The sequence below is a fragment of the Sphaeramia orbicularis genome, chromosome 21 (assembly GCF_902148855.1).
Source record: "Sphaeramia orbicularis chromosome 21, fSphaOr1.1, whole genome shotgun sequence".
NCBI lineage: Eukaryota > Metazoa > Chordata > Actinopteri > Kurtiformes > Apogonidae > Sphaeramia > Sphaeramia orbicularis.
Window position 1 is genome coordinate 6,772,466 of NC_043977.1, and position 21,921 is coordinate 6,794,386.

The 21,921-nt window shown below is 38.5% G+C and overlaps 1 long non-coding RNA gene across 1 annotated transcript; it reads right to left on the reverse strand.

The window, feature by feature from the left end:
• Positions 1-496: 496 nt before the first annotated feature.
• LOC115412660 (uncharacterized) lies at positions 497-21,090 on the reverse strand. Its single transcript, XR_003934366.1, has 4 exons — positions 21,077-21,090; positions 9,171-9,335; positions 5,252-5,257; positions 497-511 (listed from the first exon to the last, which is right to left on the reverse strand). It is a non-coding gene; the product is annotated as an uncharacterized LOC115412660 (long non-coding RNA).
• Positions 21,091-21,921: the final 831 nt, after the last annotated feature.

The following is a 21,921-nucleotide window of genomic DNA, read 5'->3' on the forward strand; positions in this document are numbered from 1 at the left end:
CCTTTTCTCTGTTTCTGATATAATAACCCTCAACTATAACACATACAGACCCGGTGCTACTTTTGTGACAGTTCCAAAATGATCTTTTTCCTCTCTATTCAACCTTCTTTAAGCAATTCATCACTATTTATTATAATATTATTCTCTGTATTTTGCATTTTCCCCTGTAAATCATGTATTTTACTCTAATTAACTATACTTTCCTATTTTTAATTTAAATGTTCACAAAAACTCAGAGTAAATTCAAAGGTTATTATATCAAATCGGAGAAAACTGAAGAAAAAGCTTCTTTTTCAGTCCAATCTTTCATTAACTGAACATAAACCCAGTGTGTCCATCCACTGTCATTGATCCAACTCCATGGGTTTTACTGATGAATCAATGTTGTAGAAGATGACGGTGTTTCCACGTTCACTACAGAGCCTCTATTTTGTAGTTTTTTCATTCATTTTGTTCATTTTTATTAACTTTATTATTTCATTTGTTTTTGTTACATATTTTGTTAATTTTTCTACATTTTGTGACCTCTTTCATTCTTTTTTCTTCATATTTGTTCATTTGTGGCTTTATTTTGTCCATGTTACTTATTATTTTGTTGATTTATTATAAATTTCTGCTCATTTTATTAATTGCGTTGGCTGTTTTTGTTCATTTTGTTGCTTATTTTATTCTTTTTTACTTCATTTTTGTATATTTTTTGCTTATTTTTTCATGTTATTTATTATTTCTTAATTTTTAATTCATTTTTGTTTATTTTATTTAACATATATAAAACTCAGGGTTATTATATCAGAAACAGAGAAAATGGAAGAAGACTTTTTGGTAAAACCTCATTAACTGAACATAAACCCAGTGTGTCCATCCACTGTCATTGATCCAACTCCATGGGTTTTACTGGTGAATCAGTGTTGTAGAAGATGACGGTGTTTCCATGGTAACTACGGAGCCTCTGAACGTCCAAATGGGTCATATCTGATGACCATAAAAAGATGAAGAACTGTATTTTACACCGATTATGTACATGTATTGATAGAATTAGTGGATCAACAGGTATTGAACAGTTTAGATCAGTAGATGGTTTTTTTTGGATGTTTGGGTCTTTAAGGGTTAATCTGAGCTTTAATGAACATGATCAGTGAATTAAATACAGGAAAATACAGGATTTACATTGAAAAAACACAAAAAACATAGGGTAATATTACTAAAAAATGCAGATAAATCACTCAAAAAACTAAATTTAGATAAAACTTCACTTGGGAACCGCTACAAAAGTCGCACTGGGTCTTTACGGGTTAAATTATTCACATTTGGTGGCCATTTATTTCATTCCCGCCTGCGTTTTCATGTTCTACATCCATTTCTTCGGTTTCTTCCTCTTCTTTCTCCTTCCCTCTCCCATAATTCCATCCTCCCTCTCCTCTTCGTCTTCCTCTCCCTACAGGCTGCCGAGCCCCTTTTTTCTTATGAGAACCCTAGATCTCCGTCGCGGCTTTACAGTGGCTCAATATTGTATCATCTATCACTCTGCATAGAGCTGCAGGCAGCATCAGCCTCAACGGACAGGAAACAAGATTTAGTACAGAGGACGCCGCCCTGCGCGTGAGGCGGCGGCGGCGGCGGGGATGCAGTCGGACAGAAATGAAGACTGAAATGTGAAAGGAAGGAGACGGGGTTGCAAAGGAAACGGGGTCTGACAGGAGAGAAGGCGTCGACGATGGGGAGGAGATGGAATGGATGTTAGAAGTGGAGAGAAAGATAGATGAAGCCGAAGAGAAGGCTAATGAGCTTGAGTGATTGAGAGTGAGAGTGTAATGTGTGTGTACATGATAGACGCAGTGCTTAAAGGCCAATGCCTGGCTGCGTGTCCATTAGGTGTTTAGTAATGACTGAGGTTGTGTGTATGTGTGAGTCCTAATCATCTGATGTCAGGCTGATTGATGACTGACCACAGCTGCTGTTTAAACATTTAAAATCTTTCAGGACAGAAGAGCAGGAAGGGAAAAAAAAAAAAAAAAGAAAGAAGAAGAATGATAGAGCGAAGATGCAAAAAGACAGATGGAGAGAACACACAGTCTTACGCCATAATGAAATTACATGACTTACATAAGCAATAATCCACGTCAGCGTCGCTTCTGTCAATCCGTTCTGTTCACTTTCATGGCTTTAAAAGCGTGTAAAGGCTCAGTCTGTTATTACTCTGCTTTTAAAGGGTGAACATACAGCGCATTTTATGACGCACCAAGGCCAGGAGACGTTAGAGCGACTCAAAAAGTCACCCAAGCATAAAGTTAAAGAGGAATATAGTAGTCTGAACCCTTTATCGGGCAAGTGACTATTTTTGCTCATTTCCACATACATTAGAACACAGTGACAAGTACAGTTCCAGGGAGGACAGGGAGTCAACAATCTCAGGTCGAATGTGGTCTACAGGGTCTGTAAGCTCCGATATGGTCTCCAGGGTCTGTAAGGTCCAATGTGGTCTCCAGGGTCTGTAAAGTCCAATGTGGTCCCCAGGGTCTGTAAGGTCCAATGTGGTCCCCAGGGTCTGTAAGGTCCAATGTGGTCTCCAGGGTCTGTAAGGGTCTGTAAGGTCCAACGTGGTCTCCAGGGTCTGCAAGGTCCAATGTGGTCTCCAGGGTCTGCAAGGTCCAATGTGGTCCCCAGGGTCTGTAAGGGTCTGTAAGGTCCAATGTGTTCTCCAGGGTCTGTAAGGGTCTGTAAGGTCCAATGTGGTTTCCAGGGTCTGTAAGGTCCAATGTGTTCTCCAGGGTCTGCAAGGTCCAATGTGGTCTCTAGGGTCTGTAAGGTCCAATGTGGTCTCTAGGGTCTGTAAGGTCCAATGTGATCCCCAGGGTCTGTAAGGTCCACCTGCTTTGTTCGGTACCATGAAGTAATGGAACTAATGTAGGGAATGATGTTCAAAGGGGTCATGTGGATGTGGACAGGGGTCTGGATCAGCACTTATGTTGGTCTAATGTTCTAGAAGCGATGTTCTTTTCTCCTTACATGGGTTTTTCTTGTATTTTTATTAGGGCTGTCAAGATTAATGCAGATTAATCCATTATGATTAATCTGATTAAAACTTTGACCTCCCCCTTTAACTGCCACCTTATCATAGTTGGGGAGTTTGAGTGCCTGAATGATCCTAAGAACTGTGTTGTCGGGGGCTTTGTGTCCCTGGTAGGGTCTCCCATGGCAAACAGGTCCTGGGTGACGGGTCAGACCAAGAGCACTTCAAAAGCCCCTATGATGACGACAAAACTGAGGACTGTGACGTCGCCCGGTATGGTGCAGCCGGGGTTCCACCCTGGAGCCAGGCCTGGGGGTCGTGCTCATAAGCGAGTGCCTGGTGCGGGGTCCTGGGTCCATGGGGCTTGGCCGAGCTCAGCCCAAAGGGACGACGTGGGCCCGACCTCCAATGGGCTCATCACCCACCGAGGAAACCGTAGGGGACGAGTGCAGGGTGGATTGGGCAACAGTCGACGGCAGGGGGACTTGACAACCCGAGCCCCGGACACAGAGTCTGGCTCTACTCCGAGCTCCTCCCTGATGACTGAGCTCCTCCCCCTATCTCTAAAGGTGCGCCAGCCACCCTACAGAGGAAACTCATTTTGACCACCTGTAATGAGTTTCCTCCTTAGGGTGGCTGGGTGCACCCTTACAGATAGGGGGAGGAGCTCAGTCATCAGGGAGGAGCTCGGAGTAGAGCCGCTGCTCCTCCACATCCAGAGGTCCAGCTGAGGTGGATCGACATCTGCTTCGGATGCCTTCTTTTCACCAAAGCACTTCCACCTTCAAATACCATATTAACGCGAAAAGGAACGATATTTAATCATGATTAATCGAAATTTATCTATAGCAACCCTGTAATATAATAATAATAATAATAATAATAATAATAATAATGGATTGGATTTATGCAGCGCTTTTCTAGACACCCAAAGCACTTTGCATTATTGACCCATTATTCATTCACTCTCACATTCTCCCTCTGGTGGTGGTGAACTACATCTGTATCCACAGCTGCCCTGGGACAGACCGACAGGGTCGGCCCCTCTGACCATCACCAAACATTCATACACCAGTGTGGGTTACACTGGAGGCAGGGAGGATGAAGTGTCTTGCCCAAGGACACAATGGACTGACTAGGACAGAGCGGGATTCGAACCACCAACCCTTCGGTTATTGGACGACCCGCTCTACCACCTGAACCACAGCCGCCCCGTGATTAATCTGATTAAAAATAAAATCATTTGACAGCACAAATTTTTATATATACTGTACTTGAATTTTTTTTTTAGCCACTTATGGGTAAGGAACCAAATACAGTAATTTTGCTGACCTTGATTTTCTACATAATAAAGAATGTTAAAAACTTTCACAAAAGTAATACACACACTAATGCCGTGTTCCCATTACGTGAAAGTGGCTCAACTCGACTCGACTCGGGTACCAGGTCCTATTCCTGGAGACCGTTTCCATTACAGGGTACTACAGACTTCACAGTACATGGACGTCATAACGATGCGGCGTGTTACTTCCATGTCGTCTGCTCAGAGAGGTGCTGATAAACTCACTCGTTGCGTGTTATCTCATCAAGCTCACATTGAATTTTTACGTCTGAACCTACTTGACAAACCATGGTGTAGTTTTACAGGCTGTCATCATGTCATCCTGCCGACATATTTACTGTAAACTTCCGTGTCTGTTTTTGTGAAACAGCAGGTCACAGAGATGACTCTCTGACCAATCAGTGGTCTGTAGTGTTTACACGTCACGTTTTAGTGTCTGGTCCCCAGTCCTGGAACCTCGGCGGAGGTGATACCAAAAAACTAGTACCGGGTACCAGATTCCAGGTCCTTTTTCGTAATGGAAACGCAAAAAGGCTGAGTCGAGTTGAGTCGAGCCAATACCATGTAGTGAAAACGCAGCATAAGGTTGAAATGTTGAATGTCAGAGTATTTCTATGAGAATGAAGTCATACTTTGTTTTCATGTATATGTTTATGCTTTTTGTTTGTTTTATTTTCTTATAGTCTGTTTCATTTATAAGGACTAAGTAGGATTATTTTGTTTTGTTGCATATTTGAAATAAACTAAACTAAACTAAGCCTATAAAGGGTTAAGGTCTGACTAAACATGACACACAAGAGTGAAGTTCACCCACGAATATTTTCCATCAGTGGCGATGCAATCAAACAAACAAAAAACCAACCACATGGGTAATGCCTTCAGTCTGACTGTACATTCACATCCATCTATTTTCAGATGGTGGGGGTGTCGGAGCCTCTCAGTTACCAACAGGTGAAGGTGGACACGGTGCCAGTTCATTACAGACGAACAATTCACACCTACAGGCAACGATGACAAACTACCCTTAAGCCAGAGTACCTGAAGAGAGCCCACGCCAGCTGGAGTCGAACCAAAGACCTTCTTACTGTGAAGTAACAGTCCTCACCACTGCATCACGTTCGTCCACAGAGAGTTTATGTTTTCCAGCTTGAGGTTAAAGGTCATTCCACTTTGATATGTGGCCTGTTTGGTTCAGATTGACACACTTGTCTATGTTAAACCAGGCACAAGTCCAGACCATACTCCAATCTAATGAAAAAAGAGCATTTTTGTTTTGTTTTTCTTAGTTCAGATTATATGATCATTAGCCTCATAGCATAATTACTAGTAAAAATTAGTAATGAGCATACGTCCATGTGGCCATTGGACTGTCTTCTGCCATCTTCACCCACTGGCTGAACACCAACAGGAAACAGAACTGTCCTGACACATTTTGATTTCTTAAAGGAGTGATATTTTCCTTTTTTTAAAAAAAATGGAATTCTTCATTTTCCCACATTTCCCTGTGGTCTCCATAAACTGTAAATGCTCTGCTTGGGTCTGAATTCTTCATTCATTCAACTCCACAGGTCCATCTTCAACCCTATTTCTGAGCAATGACCCCAGAAAGGTGGTTTTAAGCGCTGGCCCTTTAAATGCACATGAGACACTTCAGGCCCTGCCCCCTCCAGGTTGTTAGCTGTACTGCTCTGTCCTGTTCAACCAACAACTGAACCTTTTAGGTAATCGGCTCCAAGTTTGGACATATTTTCAGTGTGGACTACAATTATAAACAATTGTGTTGTCCTCGGAGAAATGTTCATCTGAAGTCTGGACCTTATATGTGCAAATGTTGTGACATAACTAGTTATAAAATGTAACAAATTAAGCAGGAATTAAAACAGGCTGTAGAAATCCACTGGATTTTTGCCCAAATGAATATAAAGATAGTCTTGCAACACCTGGAGGGTTCAAATTCAAACTGTATGAACTATTAGGGTCCAAATACACAAATAAATGAACCACAGACTAATAAACGTGGATTTAGAGAAATATGAGCCCTTTAAGGTCTCATGGTCTTGCTGTTTTGTTTTGGTTTTTTTTTTTTTTTCATTTTAGCAGTTAAATTATGGGCAAAAAGTGTGTTGTAATGCAAGCACTATTGAACATGTACGGTGTAAAATATTGCTGAAAATTGATTACACTACTGCGTTAGTGCAAAAAAGGTAATCTGTTCCTGTAATGCATTACTTTTGTAACGCAGTACTCCCAAGACTGTTTATAAATGCATGATGTAAAAAGTCAGGGTCAGAGTGCTGCAGTTGGGTTAATTTTGTTAAAATATTTAATCAGATAAATCGTGATGATGGATTAATCTGCGTTAACGGGTTAATTTTGGCAGCCCTAGATAAAAGTACATAAGTAATTTTTGTTGTAAACTTTCTTCAGATATCTTGGCAAACTTAAAATAGTTGAAGTTGTTTTCCCGTTCTGTAAAAGAGGTGAGATTTGCAGCAGCAGAAATGTGATCAGGAGTGTTTTTGCTGATTGTGGTAGAAAGTCTTGGACTTCACACAGAAGCGAACAGGTGTGGGATACAGAGGTGGAAACAGTGGGAGGACTGGAAAGAAGGCAGAGAAGAAGAAGTCACAAATAAAGGAAGAAGAAAGGACGTAAAAGTTGCCGTGGATGACAGATGGGTTTGGAAAAAAATCTGTGTTTTTAGAGAGAAAAGGGCTGAAGGACAGAGGCGTGGAGGGCAACGGAAGGAGGCCAGGGTTTCGTCCAGATCCAGACAGACACTGAGTCCACTCCAACAGTCTGGATGCTCCTCTGTTCCCAGCCTTTCCAGTATAATTCAGCCGTTCCGCCGTGTCAACCTCCCCAACGTGGCCCTGTAGGACCCGCCACGCCCCCCTTTCTCCTCGCTTCCATATATGGGCATCCTGTCCCCCTGCGGCGCTCAAAGGGATTATTATGTTTATGTCGGTGCTGCTTCAGCGACTCCGTGACAGAAGAGAAGAGGGATTGTTCATGGTGTTTCCAGTCGGAGTCTCAAAGAACTGGGAAGTCTGCGCAGAATTCACAGACTAACATGAAGTTTGTGTTGAAGTCTGAGCTGTTGCTGGAGCTGATTTATTTATTTATTTATTTACAAACAGTGAGATTATATGAACAGTTCTAAGTTTTACATTTGGCTTTGTATTTGTTTTGTATTTTGTGACATTTATTTACTTGCTTTGGAAGGGTAAAATGTTTTTGCATCATTTCATCAGGTTTATATTTACCTATGTTTTGTACTTTCTGGATATGTAGTTTTGCACTTGGTTTTGTATTCATTTGGTACTATCTTTGGATGTATTTAGTTGGTTTGTCTGACTGTATACAGTATGATTTTATAGCTAGTTGTGTATGGCTAACCATTAAGGTTATTATTATTTAGAAGGGGGAGAGAAATATAAGATTTTCTTCATCCTGCTCCTTTTCGAGCATGGGTGTGTACATGTTTGTTTACTTGATGATTATTGAATGTTTACTGATGAAATGCACAACCATGAACGGCATAAATAAATAAAAATAATAAATAATATTTATTTATTTATTTATTTATGCACACAATACAGCTTTGAGGATGTCCTGAGATCAGTTTTATTGTGAAAGTCTTTACATTTGTGCTTAAATAACAGCAAAACTAGCTTAGAAATGAAGTTAGTCATGATGCAAAACAACATGAAAATTGCTGAGAGCTGAAAACTTGGCTTGAATGCAGCTGAACCATGTGGAATTTTGCTGAACTATTTTAAATTAGACCATTCTGAAATGAAGAAATACAGATGTACAAGTTGAGGTAGTTTTAAATTGAATTAAATTTAATAGTGTTAAAGTGAAAGTTTGATTTGATTTAGTGATTTATTCTGAACATGCAATGAAATTTAACATGTATGCGAACAAGCAAAACATGCATAATACAAATATCAACAATCATAACAATCTTAGACAGAAGAACAGCACAATAGTTCCATTTACATGTTAAAGTTAAAGCAGACTAGGATCAGACTATGGTGAATGGATGGTCTGTTTTTCTGTGTTTTTCTTATGCATATAGGAGTGGGTTTTATGTTGTGTAGTTGGACTTGGGTTAGTTTTCATGTAAAAATCCTCACATTTTCTCCAGAGTTCTTCATTGCCTCGCTTTTGTGTCTAAATAGCAGCAACAAAGAGCAGAACTAGCCACCGTTATCTTAGAATTGCAGTCAAACAAGATACAAAACAACCTGAAATGTTGCTGAAAGCTGAAAACGTTGCTTGACCATGGGCCAAGACCAGCCCACCAAAGGGTCCAATCCAACCCCTGACGAAATTGTGAAATGCAAAACATGACACTGAAGATATTAACTCTCAACAGTGTTAAAATTCTTTTAGTTCAGGTTCCACATACAGACCAATATTACCTAAAGTGAGTCAGAGCTGTAAAATAATAACAAAATAACCTATAAATAATGACAACTCCTATTGACAAACTATCCTTTGACAAAAATATGAAAAATATGAACAACCTGAAATGTTTTAAGTGCTATTTTATCAATATTCTTCCTGTTACTTGTGTATTTATAGATCCGCTGTGATCTGTAAGTTTTAATGCATATGTGTAAATGATAAATGAAGGTAGAATATTGTTAAAATTGCTCCTTTTTTCCTCAATAAATCTCAGGTTTTTCATGTTATTCACATTATTTTAAAGGATACTTTACAGACATAAACATTTTCATAATGTAATTTAACTTTTTTCACTCAAACACATAGGGAAGGGTTTGGAGTTTGACCTTATTTGTAGGTTACTAGCAGCATTGTGCCCGTGGTGCCATTGTACGAGAGCAGGAGAGGCTAAAATTTCCCAGCATACCTCACAACATTTGAATACAGACATAAAATTGTGCCTAGTAGATAGTCAGGTAATGTTTCTATTCATTTGGTGAGTTTGGCGGCGATGGGGCCTGTGAAGGTCTGTGGTGAGCTGGGACCTGGTCTGAGGTGAGCTGGGACCTGGTCTGAGGTGAGCTGGGACCCGGTCTGAGGTGAGCTGGGACCCTGTTAAAATCTCCCAGCATACCTCACAACATTAGAATACGGACATTAAATTGTGCCTAGTAGATGGTCAGGTAATGTTTGTATTCATTTGGCGAGTTTGGTGGTGATCGGGCCTGTGACGGCTGAGGAAAACCTGTACAAACGCTGCAACATCGATCAGATGCTGGACGGACACAGAACGTGCGTTATAGTCAGATGTTATTATTACCTCTGCCAGGAGATATTGTGATCGCTTTGCTTTGTGTGTTTGCATGTGTGCGTGTTTGTTTTTTTGTTTGTTAGCAAGATAACGCAAAAAGTTAAGGACGGATTTTCATGAAATTTTCAGGGAATGTTAATACTGGCACAAGGAAGAAATGATTAAATTTTGGTGGTGATCGGGGTGGGAGGGTGGGAGGGGCCCCACTGATCTGCGTTGGCGGAGGTCTGCGCTCTCCGAGTGCTTTTCTTGTTTTATGTTCATTACAAACAAAAAGTTGAGGATATTTTACATTTTTGGGCTATTTTTTTCAGTTGAGGTTCTTGCACAGCGCTTTTTACTTTTTTTTGTGTGAAATGAAACATTTTTTAATGACCAGACATATTTTTATTTACAAATACCAAAAATGACCCAAAAAAATACCAAAAAAACCCCCAATATATATCCTTAACTTTTTGTTTGTAGTGTATGTGGCCCTTGAACTAAAATGACAGCCCCTGATTTACAACAGCTGAAGAATAAAAGATGCAGCTGAATGTGTACTTACGTGTACTTATACTACACTGCACTACTACTCTTGTAGTAGTAAAAGCAGAAACTTGGCCCCTTTTGTTTGACCAGATTTATTAAAGCAGAATAAAACTCCAGCCTCTGAAGGACCGTGATGGGAAATAAAACAAGATCCTATTAAAACTGCATTTTACTACAAGTAATGAAAACACAGCCATTTAACAAAGAGCTAATAAACGGACAAGTTCTACAACTGTCGGCATTATGCAAATAATCGTTTCCACTCTTTTCTGGTTAATTCCAGCTCAGTATTAGTTGGAATGTAACTGTGAAGACAAGGTTAGGGGTGTTTTAGTCAAATTAGGCAACTTTTACGTAGAAAAGTGAAGTTTTTTTCACTCCCTTTTCTGCAGTGTGTTAACAGCTATTACAGAACCAGCTGACAATATAATACCATGAGCTCTGAAAGCATTATTTACTGTGTATATTCAGTCTCTGGGGGCTTCTCTGTGGTGTACAATCACGCCAGGAAAGTTAGTGAAGTGAATCAGCAGATGAAAGAGCAAGAAATGTAGACAAAGAGCTCCGAAGAGGAGGCTTGAATGGAGAAAGAAAAAGAGACGAGTGGAAAAAAAACAAAAAAACAGCCAGTCTAAGAGTGTAGAAAAGCGGGCTGGCGTTGAAGCGGACACGCCCCATCGCACAACGGCCGGGACATTAATTTCTCTGGTCCTCTGTTTCCCCCCCGCCATCACTCTTTTCCCCTTCCCTCCATCTGCTGTGCCACTGCACCTGGCCTCTTCACGTCCTCTCAGCCCATTTCCCCTCTTTGACTCCTTTTCTGTCCTCGTCCTCATCATTTCTCTGTCTTCTTCCTCGCCGCCCTCCTCTTCCTCTTTCCCCTTTTGTGCAGCTCAATGGTTTCTTTTCGTCGTCATGTCGTCCTCAAGCTGTTTCTTCTCTTCATCTGACAGTATCTTCTGGGCTCCGCTGACATCTCCGTCTACTCCTGACGTTTCTGTTCACTCATAACCTCTTGATAGTTCTTGTCCTAACTTTAAAGAGACGTCTATAGAAAGAAAAAAAAAACAAAAAACAAAACTCACTCTCAAAACCACATAAATCAGTGGTTCCCAATATTTAACGTCACAAATTTCTGGCAACATTCAAAACGGAAACATTTTTTTTTCGCTGAAATAATTTGTTTTTGATCATGTAATAGTTTGCTATATTATGTTGCAAATAAAGATTAATTTTAGACGACATTTTGTTCAGTTCAGTTCAGATTTATTTACAAATCATTTTAAGTACGTATAGAAGTTGTATTCATAATTTCCAGCAAGATATGATTTTGTAAAAAGGTAACCCCAGAAGCTAACCATAGTTTATAAACGGGACATTAAGCAAAACACTACAACTTATTATGAAAACAATCCCTATTTCTAACTAAACTAAATCCTAACCCTCGTTTTAAGAACGACCCAAGGTAATTCCAATAAAAACAGACAGTATAAAATTTAGACAGTATCAACACATCAGCACATCAGGCACATGAGGCAAAAAATACAATAACACAGACTTAAATTAAACATATTTAGTCTATATAATGTATATTATTGTGGACAGAGGCAGTAAATCCAGGTGTAGATTACTGCACAAAGGGAGAATTGGATTTTCCTTGGTCAGGATCTGTCCAGTCAGTCCAGCTGTGATTTACAAGGAGGACAATTAATACTGAACAAACAAGAACTGAAACTATGAATTATGAAAGAGCTGCAGCATCTGAAACTGACCACAATGAACATTTGACAGATAAACAGAACCACAGTGCTGCAGTTTCACAACCACAGTTTGTCATGTCTTTTATGAATGTGATTGTCTCTGTCAACTCACCATGTATTTTTTTTATTAATGTTTTTTTTTTTCCCCTATTTTTATCAATTGCTAGAAATTTCAGGTGACCCCATTTCAATTCCAGGCGACACCACAGATCTGGACTTTCATTTGAGTTCATGACCTTTGACCTTTAGTGATCCTGAAGGGTCAAACTTGAGGTCACCAATGTCTAGATTTCAACAATCTTCTTGTGGGAAGCTACCGGTCGGATTCATTTTAAGTTTTATTTGTATCTTCCTTGGAATAATGTCTACAAAGTTTGCTCGTGGATTTGAGAAATTTAGATTTTTGACATATTTTTAAAACATAAAAAATGTGCTTTTCCTTCTAATGGTCCATATTTAGATGGTTTATATCATGTAAATGGTCACAGATATGACTATAGTTCCATGGATCACTGATAGAAGTCATATTTGGACTTTGATTGAATTAGTTGAGTTCTCCTCCAGTGAAAGTCCCGCCCACTTCTATTGTTAGATTGATCTGCATCCAGACCACAGGACTGGAACACATGCCGCGTTTCCACTACGTGGAACCAGCTCGACTCGGCTCAGCTTGACTTGGTATTCCTGGAGACCGTTTCCATTACAAGATACTACCGACTTTACAGTACCTGGACGTCATAGCGATACTTCCGTGTTGTCAGTTCAGAGAGTTGCTGAAAACTTGCTCGTTGCGTGTTGTCTTGTCTGAATTTTTACGTCGGCCACCAAAGACTGAATGTCCTCGACCGACCATGGTGTAGTTTTGGGCTGTTATCATGTGGATTAATGTACCGATATATTTACTGTCCACTTCTGCATCTGTTTTTTGTAAAATGGCGGGTCACAGAGACAACTGTTTGACCAATCAGTGGTCTGCAGTGTTTACACATCACGTTTTAGTATCTGGTCCCCAGTCCTGGAACCTGAGCGGAGGTAATACCAAGAAAGTAGTACCGGGTACCAGATTCCAGGTCCTTTTTTGTAATGGAAACGCAAAAAGGTCAAGTTGAGTCGAGTCGAGCCGATGCCACGCAGTGGAAACAGGGCTAGAGACAGAACCTGACAACCTCACACATTCAACTGGATATTGATTCTTGATAGAACATGACACCGACATACAGGGACATTGGAACTTTTTTTTTTTTTTTTGGTGACAGAATTTTTCTTTAAGTATTACTGTGATCGGGGCATGAATTGACAAAATAAATAGCGTCTAAATTGCGTGATAATACATCAAGCATTGTTAGACTTCTTTGTGTCATTGTGAAGCTGAAGAGCGCTCTCAGATAATGGCCTTCAGATTGGCGGTGGTTCACTAAATCCTCCTCTTAACCTGTTCACTCCTTCCCATTCACGTCACCCTCCTATTCATGCGGTCGGAGTTGAGATCTGAGGCGAAGCGCGCAGCTTTGTGAATAATATCAATTCTCCATGGGAAACTAATGAGTGGTGGACATGCCCACGGGCCACAGGGGACACAATCCATTCCATCACACTGAGCGTCTGTGTTGTGTCTGCTCAGTCAGTGCTTCTCCATATGGCCACTGTGTCGACACCTCCAGGAGGTTATGGAGTCGTCCAGAGTCCCCGAGCCCAGATGAAGCCCACTGTACCGGGCCAAGAGACTGAAAATCAACCAGACATTCAGAGAAAAGAGTTAAAACAAGAAATGAGAATGAACATGTTAGGATTTCTATCATTTGATTTGTAGTTTTTACATTTTACTTTTAATTATTATTATTATTACCTAATGTTTTCATCAGGGCTTGTCCGTTTGTTTGTTTGTTTGTTTGTTTGTTTGTTTGTTTGTTTGTTTGACTGTTAGCAAGTTAACTCAAAAAGTTGAGGAAGGATTTTGATGAAATTTTCAGGAAATGTTGATAGTGGCCCTGCGATGAACTGGCGATTTGTCCAGGGTGTACCCTGCCTTTGCCCCTATGTAGCTGGGATAGGCTCCAAGTGACCCTAGTGAGGATAAAGCGGGTTCAGAAAATGAATGAATGACTGAATGTTGATAGTGGCACAAGGAACCAATGATTCAGTTTTGGTGGTGATTGCGGGGGGCTGATCTGCCTTGTAAAGTGCATTATACTTTACATGGAAAAAAAAAAAAAAAATAGGACCAATGTCCCAGCATGTTCTATCAAGGATCAATAACAAGTTGAATTGCTAATCCTATCAATACATGTAAATAATTGGTGTAAAATACAGTTCTTCATCTTTTCGTGGTCATCAGATATGACCCATTTGGACATTCAGAGGCTCCGTAGTTACCATGGAAACACCACCATCTTCTACAACATTGATTCACCAGTAAAACCCATGGAGTTGGATCAATGACAGTGGATGGACACACTGGGTTTACATATATTAAGTAATAAATAGGTTGCACTAAAACAATAAAAAAAAATTACAAAGTAACTGAGAAAAATGTGCAAAAAATTTACTAAAATGAAGTTAAAAAAAAGAAAAAAAAACCCCAAAATGAACAAAAACGACCAACATGATCAATCAAATGAACAAAAAATCTATAATAAACCAACACAATTATAAGTAACACGAAGAAAATAAGCCACACACTGAACAAAATTGAGGAAAAATTATAAAATTGCTGGCAAAATGTAGACAAATAAACACAAGAAGCCACAAAATGAACAAAAACAAATTAAAATACCAAGTAAAATTAATAAAAATGAACAAAATGAAGAAAAAAAAAATCAGTGACAGTGGATGGGGACACTGGGTTTATGAACAGTTAATGATAGATTTTAAAAACAAAGTCACTTTTTCTTCAGTTTTCTCTGTTTCTGATTTAATAACCTTTGAATTTACTTACGTGATCAGTAAATTAAATATAGGAAAATACATGGTTTTCACACAAAAAAAGCACAAAGTAGAGGATTACATTGTAATAAATGGAGCTAAATCACTTAAAAGCTAAAACTATAGATAAATTCATTTGGGAACAGTCACAAAAGGAGTCCTGGGTCTTTAAGGGTTAATAAAACATCAGTAAATATTAAAAGGAAAGTTTCTGTTTTCTTCATGTTTGTCTGGTTTTTCTTCTATTATAATTTCAGGTCCTGATGTGATTTGATGTAAATGTTCCTCCGTCTGCAGTTGTTTTTGTGTACATGTGCCGTGGTATTAGTTCTGAAGGTCACTGAAACATGATGCATTACGTGGCAGTCTGGGTTATCACATATAGTGATTGCTCTTATATTGGTTTTTTCCTAATAAGACAATCATTTTTATTCATGCGGCTGATTCCGCCCTATTCAGTGTGTTCCTCACCATTACACTCACGCCGACTAAATTAAAAAGATTACTCACTTTTGACAATTTCAGTGCTCCTCTCCACAGCTGGCCCATCACAGTCAGAGTTCATGAAAATGATAGCGTCTGCAGCCGCCACAACATCGGCTTGATCTCGTTGCATTTCCCTTCATTTTCGTTAAGTGCGAGCGACAGTTTGTTTGTCTCTGGAAGAAAAATGACTCATGACAAAAACATGAGTTTATGAAGAGTCGACAGATACTGAAATAAAAGGTTCAGTGTCGGGATGATTTTACTTCAGAGGATCTGTTTTGTGTAAAATCAGAGAAAAGAAACTTTATGTTCATATGTTCTAGCTGCAGTTTTATCAAAATAAGTCGCCAAAAATCACATTACATGTGTCATGTAAGCTTTAAATTAACCCATAAAGGCCCAGTGCTTTTGTGGTACTTCCCAAATAAATGTCTCTCTCGCTCTCTTTCTATATATATTTTAGTAGCAGTAAATTATGTGTCCATTTAACAAAACATGATATATACATACATAGAGTTTGGATTTCTATATTAAATATGGGTGAAAAGGTGTAGCTGAACCAACAGTTTATTTATGCCTACTCTATTTACAAGAAGGAAGGTTGCAGAAACAAAACAAAATAAGATGGTGCAGTTTTAAACAATAATATAAATAAAACAAATAATTGAATCTAAGATAAATCTTAGATTCATATTGATAATTGGGTTACTTTATCCCAGTAGTGTGTATTTATTGAATACCTTAGTTTTAAACATCCTTTTAAATGTAATGACTAATGTGCATGTTTTTAATTCTTTATGGTTATCCCATAATTTTACTCCAATTACACATATGCATTTGCCTTTGGTGTTGGTCCTTGCCTTTGATTTCTTGAACATACTAGTCCCCCAAAGGTTGGACTGGGACTCTGTGACCATATTTAGCTTTTCTTAAGTGATTTATTACCATTTATTGTGATATTATCCTCTTTAGTTAGAGTTTTTTCAGTCTAGATCATGTATTGTCCTACATTTAATTCACTGATCATGTAAATATTCATTAAAGCTCAGAGTAAATTCAAAAGTTATTTTTATCAGAAACAGAAAAGTGAAGAAAAAGTGACTTTTTCAGTCAAATCAATCATAAACCCAGTGTGTCCATCCACTGTCATTGATCCAACTCCATGGGTTTTACTGGTGAATCAATGTTGTAGAAGATGATGGTGTTTCCATGGTAACTACGGAGCCTCTGAACATCCAAATGGGTCATATCTGATGACCATGAAAAGATGAAGAACTGTATTTTACACCAATTATTTACATGTATTGATAGGATTAGTGGATCAACAGATATTAAACATTTAGATCAGTGGATGGTTTTGGTCGGTGGTTGATGTATGTATGTACAATGGATGATGAATATTTAACCCATAAAGACCCAAACATCAACCACCGACTAAAACCATCTACTGATCTAAACTGTTTAACCCTTTCATGCATGAATTGTGAGAACCTTAGTAAAGATTTAAGATCAGATACGACCCATTTGGACGTTCAGAGGCTCCGTAGTTACCATGGAAACACTATCATCTTCTACAACATTGATTCACCAGTAAAACCCATGGAGTTGGATCAATGACAGTGGATGGACACAGTTGTTTTTATAGTCAGTTAATTATATTTTTTGTTGTAAAAAAAAGTCACTTTTTTGTAATTTTTTTCTCATCTGATATAATATGCTTGGAATTCACTCTGAAGTTTTTGGAACATGTACATGATTGGTAAATTAAATATTAGAAAAATACCAGGATTTTCACTGAAACACAAAATACAGAGAATAATATTATAATAAATGCTGATAAATCACTTTTGAGTCTTTCAGGGTTTCATTAGTAGAAGATGCATAAACACATCGATATAGAAATGTCTGTGAAACCTGGAAAAAGTTGAACGTCGTCTTGTTTTTGTTTCTGTTTTCTGCATTGCGACTGTTCTCTCTGTTGTGTTTTTCTGCGTTTTGTGAGACTCGATCGGCTACAGATTTCTCCATAAATTCCTCCTCATGGATTGCCCTCGGTGATTAAAGTAGCTCTGAAATCCCCGACTGACACCGTGTACGCCGCAGTATTTGCATATGTAAAACGTGTGGATGTGGATGTTGTTGTGAGAGTCGCACAGGCTGGTATTAGCTTGAGGAACAAAGCGCTGAGTTCTAACTGGGACATCTGAACTCAAAAACAAACACATGACAAGGACAACAATCGGGGAAAAAAAGGGAAAACATGCAAACTGTTTCCACACATCGACTTCTTGTGTTTACGCTGAACCATCGCGGCACATACACACTGATACACACACTAACACTGCACAGGCACAAACATCCAAGTTCAGACTTTTCATCTTCCATCAGTTTGTATTTGTTTTAATGGATCAGATCATCAGGATCCTCTTTACATTTACAACAGGATACTCTACAGGGCCGTTTACACCTATCATAACGGATTTTGTAAACCGTTTTTCTTTGCGTTTGTGTCTATTGTTTACATGACAACGACGGGCACATGCACAGTAAATGAAGGTTTCTAATAATTCCAAATCCACTTCAAATTCCTCTGGACGGAGGTTCTTAGTCCCAAGGTGCAGGACACAGCGTTATAAAAACAGCTTTGTTCCTGTCGCCGTCACTGAGCTCAATAAGAAATAGTGACATTGCACTTTACTAACTTATTTAGTTACTTATCCCATTTCTTTGCTCAATTTATTATTATTTTTATTATTGTGACTTCAGATTTTTAAATTTTATGCTCTTATGCTGGTTTTTACCCGAGTTTGTTCTTATCTTTTCTGGTTTTTATTGTGTTTTATTGCATCTTGTTTTTATTTATTTGATCTTATTTATTATATTCTTTTACTTATCCATGCTGCTATACTGATGAATGGTGGAACACTGAGCACTTTTTGTCTTTTTGTCCTGTCTGTAAGCGTGATCAAGTACCTGTCTTACATGTTCAATGTATGTATTGTTGTAATACCAAAGCAATCACCTAGACTGCAAAACAAATCTACCTACGGGTACAAATAAAGTGACCTTGACCTTGAATTTCCACGTTTGTCTTTGTGTGTAAATAGAGGGAAACGCGAAAATGGAGATTTTCGGACGGACAAAGGAAATACTCCACCAAGTTCACATGTGATCCAGTTTAGAGGAAGAAGATGGAGCTGATGAGTGAAGTTACAAGGATTAAATGAGAAAATAAACAAGTTTGGTGTTAGCGAATGTTAGCATCTTAGCTAATTAGCGCTCACTTCATCTGCGTAACAGGATCTTTGTGTATTTACTTGATATAAAAAAAGGCTTTTATGAGGTGTCTCCATATCGTCATACTTCACATTTGTTTATCCTTTATCTGTTCTGTCCAGTTAAGTCTTAATTTTCGTCCGTGCACAGCGGTCTACATGAACTACAGACAAAACATGATTAAAAACAGACGCAGCTGTTAACGACCACAGAACTAACACGGTTCGACTCAGAGTTCAAACCCTTTTTCATTACACATCTGAAAAGCAGTTTGTGATTGTAAATAAAGTCACCGTCTCATCCTTTGTTTTGTATTGGTCTCGAATGCAGAACCAGGAAAACTAGTTCTCCAGAGGTTCATAGCAGAAATAACGTTTTGTTCAGGATTCTGATTGGTTAATGGTACTTGATAGTGATGGGACTTTTGGTTCTTTGAAGGGAGCCGTTCACTGAAAAGAGCCGTTCCAAAGATTGGCTCTTTTATGTTTTTTTTCATTATTTTGAAACACCAATGTTTTAATGACTAAATAGGCTACATGTAAATGGTAAATGGACTGAACTTATACAGTGCATTTTCTACACCTTCATGTTGCCCAAAGCACTTTACAATTCCTCACATTCACCCATTCACACACACACACACATACACCAGTGGGCGACTGCTGCCATGCGAGGCGCTGCCTGGCCCGACTGGGAGCAATTTAGGGTTCAGTGTCTACATGTGATGATTGACATTACATTTTAAAGGTGTTTAATTGGTGCGGTAGTAAATATTATCTTACCGTAAAAAAGAATAGTTCAAATGTGTGGGCTAAATCCATGACATGAGAGGTGACATTAGGCAAATGCTGGAATTTGACAAAAAAAACATCACGGTACATTATGTGGACTAGTCTGTAGCCTAAAAATGAAGAAGAAAATAAAACATTTTCTTATGAAATAACATTTTATTCTCCTCAAAACAAGAACAATAAATGTGAGTAAACGGAAAAAAATTTGCACAAAACACAACAGTGATTAATCACTACAATTACAGTACTTAAATACCTAAAAAACTGTAGTGCAAATAAAATACTTCCAGTAACATTGCAAAATACTTGATATCTCTAATGTAAATATCAAAATAGTACCACATCAGGAGTTCTCTCACTTCTACTCTGTATATAAAGCCAATGCCTCCCCAGTGACGCTAAACTGACAGGCAATTGGACACTCCCCCCTAAAAAGAAAAAAAAAAAAAAAAATGAACGGCGTTTTACAAAGACTCAGTTCCCATTGTTCGTTTCAAAGAGCCGTTCAAAAGATTCGATTCATTCGTGAACGTCACATCACTAGAACCTGATCGTCCCACTACACTGCCATCTACGGGCCTGTCATGCTCTTGATGGTATAGATATACAGGGCCGTATAAATGCAGAGTTTTCCAAAAATGATCACATCTGCACGTTTTTTTTTTTTTAAATGGAGAGGGGGAAATTTTCGTTTAAAAAAAATACCCGCCTATGTATAAACATAGCCTTAGGCCCAATCCCAATTCACTCCTTGTCCCTCCCCCTCACCCCTCACCCCTCCCCCTCGGCCCTTGCACTTGGCACTACCCCTTGAAACAGAGTTGTAAAGGGTAGGGGTTGAACATTCCCCTATGAAATGGGACAACCCTTCCAGACCTGTTACGTCATCAGCAGTCATCGATGCTGCTATAAACAGATGCGACGACGTTTTCAAAGCCCTTTTTTCCAATTACGTAGACAATTTGAGAAACAGTATAAATTCTAGAGCAAATAAAACAAAAAAATATGTCACATGTATAATCTTATTCAATTTGTATAATTTCTATTTATTACTCGAGCAATTTTTTATTACATATTTTTATTTATTTTTATTTATTTATTTTATTTTATTATTTTTTATTTATTTATCCATTTATTTATTTTTTCTTTCCTAATGTTTTTACTTACATGTATTTCTCTATTTAATGTAAAAGATTTTGTCAATTGTGGAACTTTCTACCCTTGTTGTTGTATACTATGTTGTATATTTACTGTTCAATGTTAAGTGTTCAAATAAATAAAAAAAACAAACAAAAAAACAAAACGAAAAAACCTTAACACTCATACGGAAACCAGAAAAAAAAAAAAAAAAAAAACAGATGCGAGAACTTTGTTTCTGACAGTATTCACCATGCCGTCAGCAGCTGTAACCGTCTCTGTTCTTTGGGCTTTGGTCATCTTTTTGCGGCTATCAAGTATAAACTGCAGAAATGCGATCTATTGCTGCATTTCCACTACGTGCAACCGGCTCGACTCGACTCGGGTACCAGGTACTATTCCTGGAGACCGTTTCCATTACAGGATACTACTGACTTTAGAGTACCTGGACCTTTTTCTTTATGGAAACGCAAAAAGGCCAAGTTGAGCCTGTACCATGTACTGGAAACACAGCAAAAAACACATTGAAACAGCATTAAACGTAAAGTTGTTTACGAGGAAAATGCGTACATTTATGTGTTTCTTTCGTCACAGTGCTGTACTTTTTAGCTGTTTACCTCCATCTTTATGGTGATGTTTTATATGTATGTTCTTATCAGTTTTAAGCTTGTTTTTAGTACTGATTTTCATTGTGTTTATGTATATTAGTGTGAATGTACGGCTGTGATTTCCATTTTGTGTAACTTCTGCTGCTGCTCCTGTCTTGGCCAGGACACTCTTGAAAAAGAGATTTTTAATGTCAGTGAGCTTTTTTTTCCTGGTTAAATAAAGGTTATAATAATAATAATAATAATAATAATAATAATAATAATAATAATAATCTTTTCAATGGTTTGAACAGAATTATGGGACATCTCTCATACCCCTCCACTTGTGGTCCTGAAAAATCTCCACTTCCAGGTCCAAACAGCCTTCCCCCTAAGCCCTCCCCCTCCGACTCATCGAGAATCAGCACACCCCTGCCCCTTCACACCAACGTGCAAAATGGAGGGGTAGGGGTAAGGGGGACGGGCCGAAGGGTAAATTGGGATTGGGCCTATATGGACAAAAGTATTGGGACAAATAAATCCAGAAAAGGAAAGATTGATGTTTTTATCTCAAATCCTCATGAACAGGACATCTTGCAGCTGTAGACATGATGTGTCCCAATACTTTTGTCCATATAGTTTATAATATTTGACATAGGTAAGGCAAGGCAAGTTTATTTGTATAGCACATTTCAGCAACAAGGCAATTCAAGGTGCTTCACACAGGACATTGAAATACAACGACAGGGAAAAAGAAACACATTTAAAACATTATAAAAGAAACATGTAAAAGGTGATTAAAAACAGCAAGTA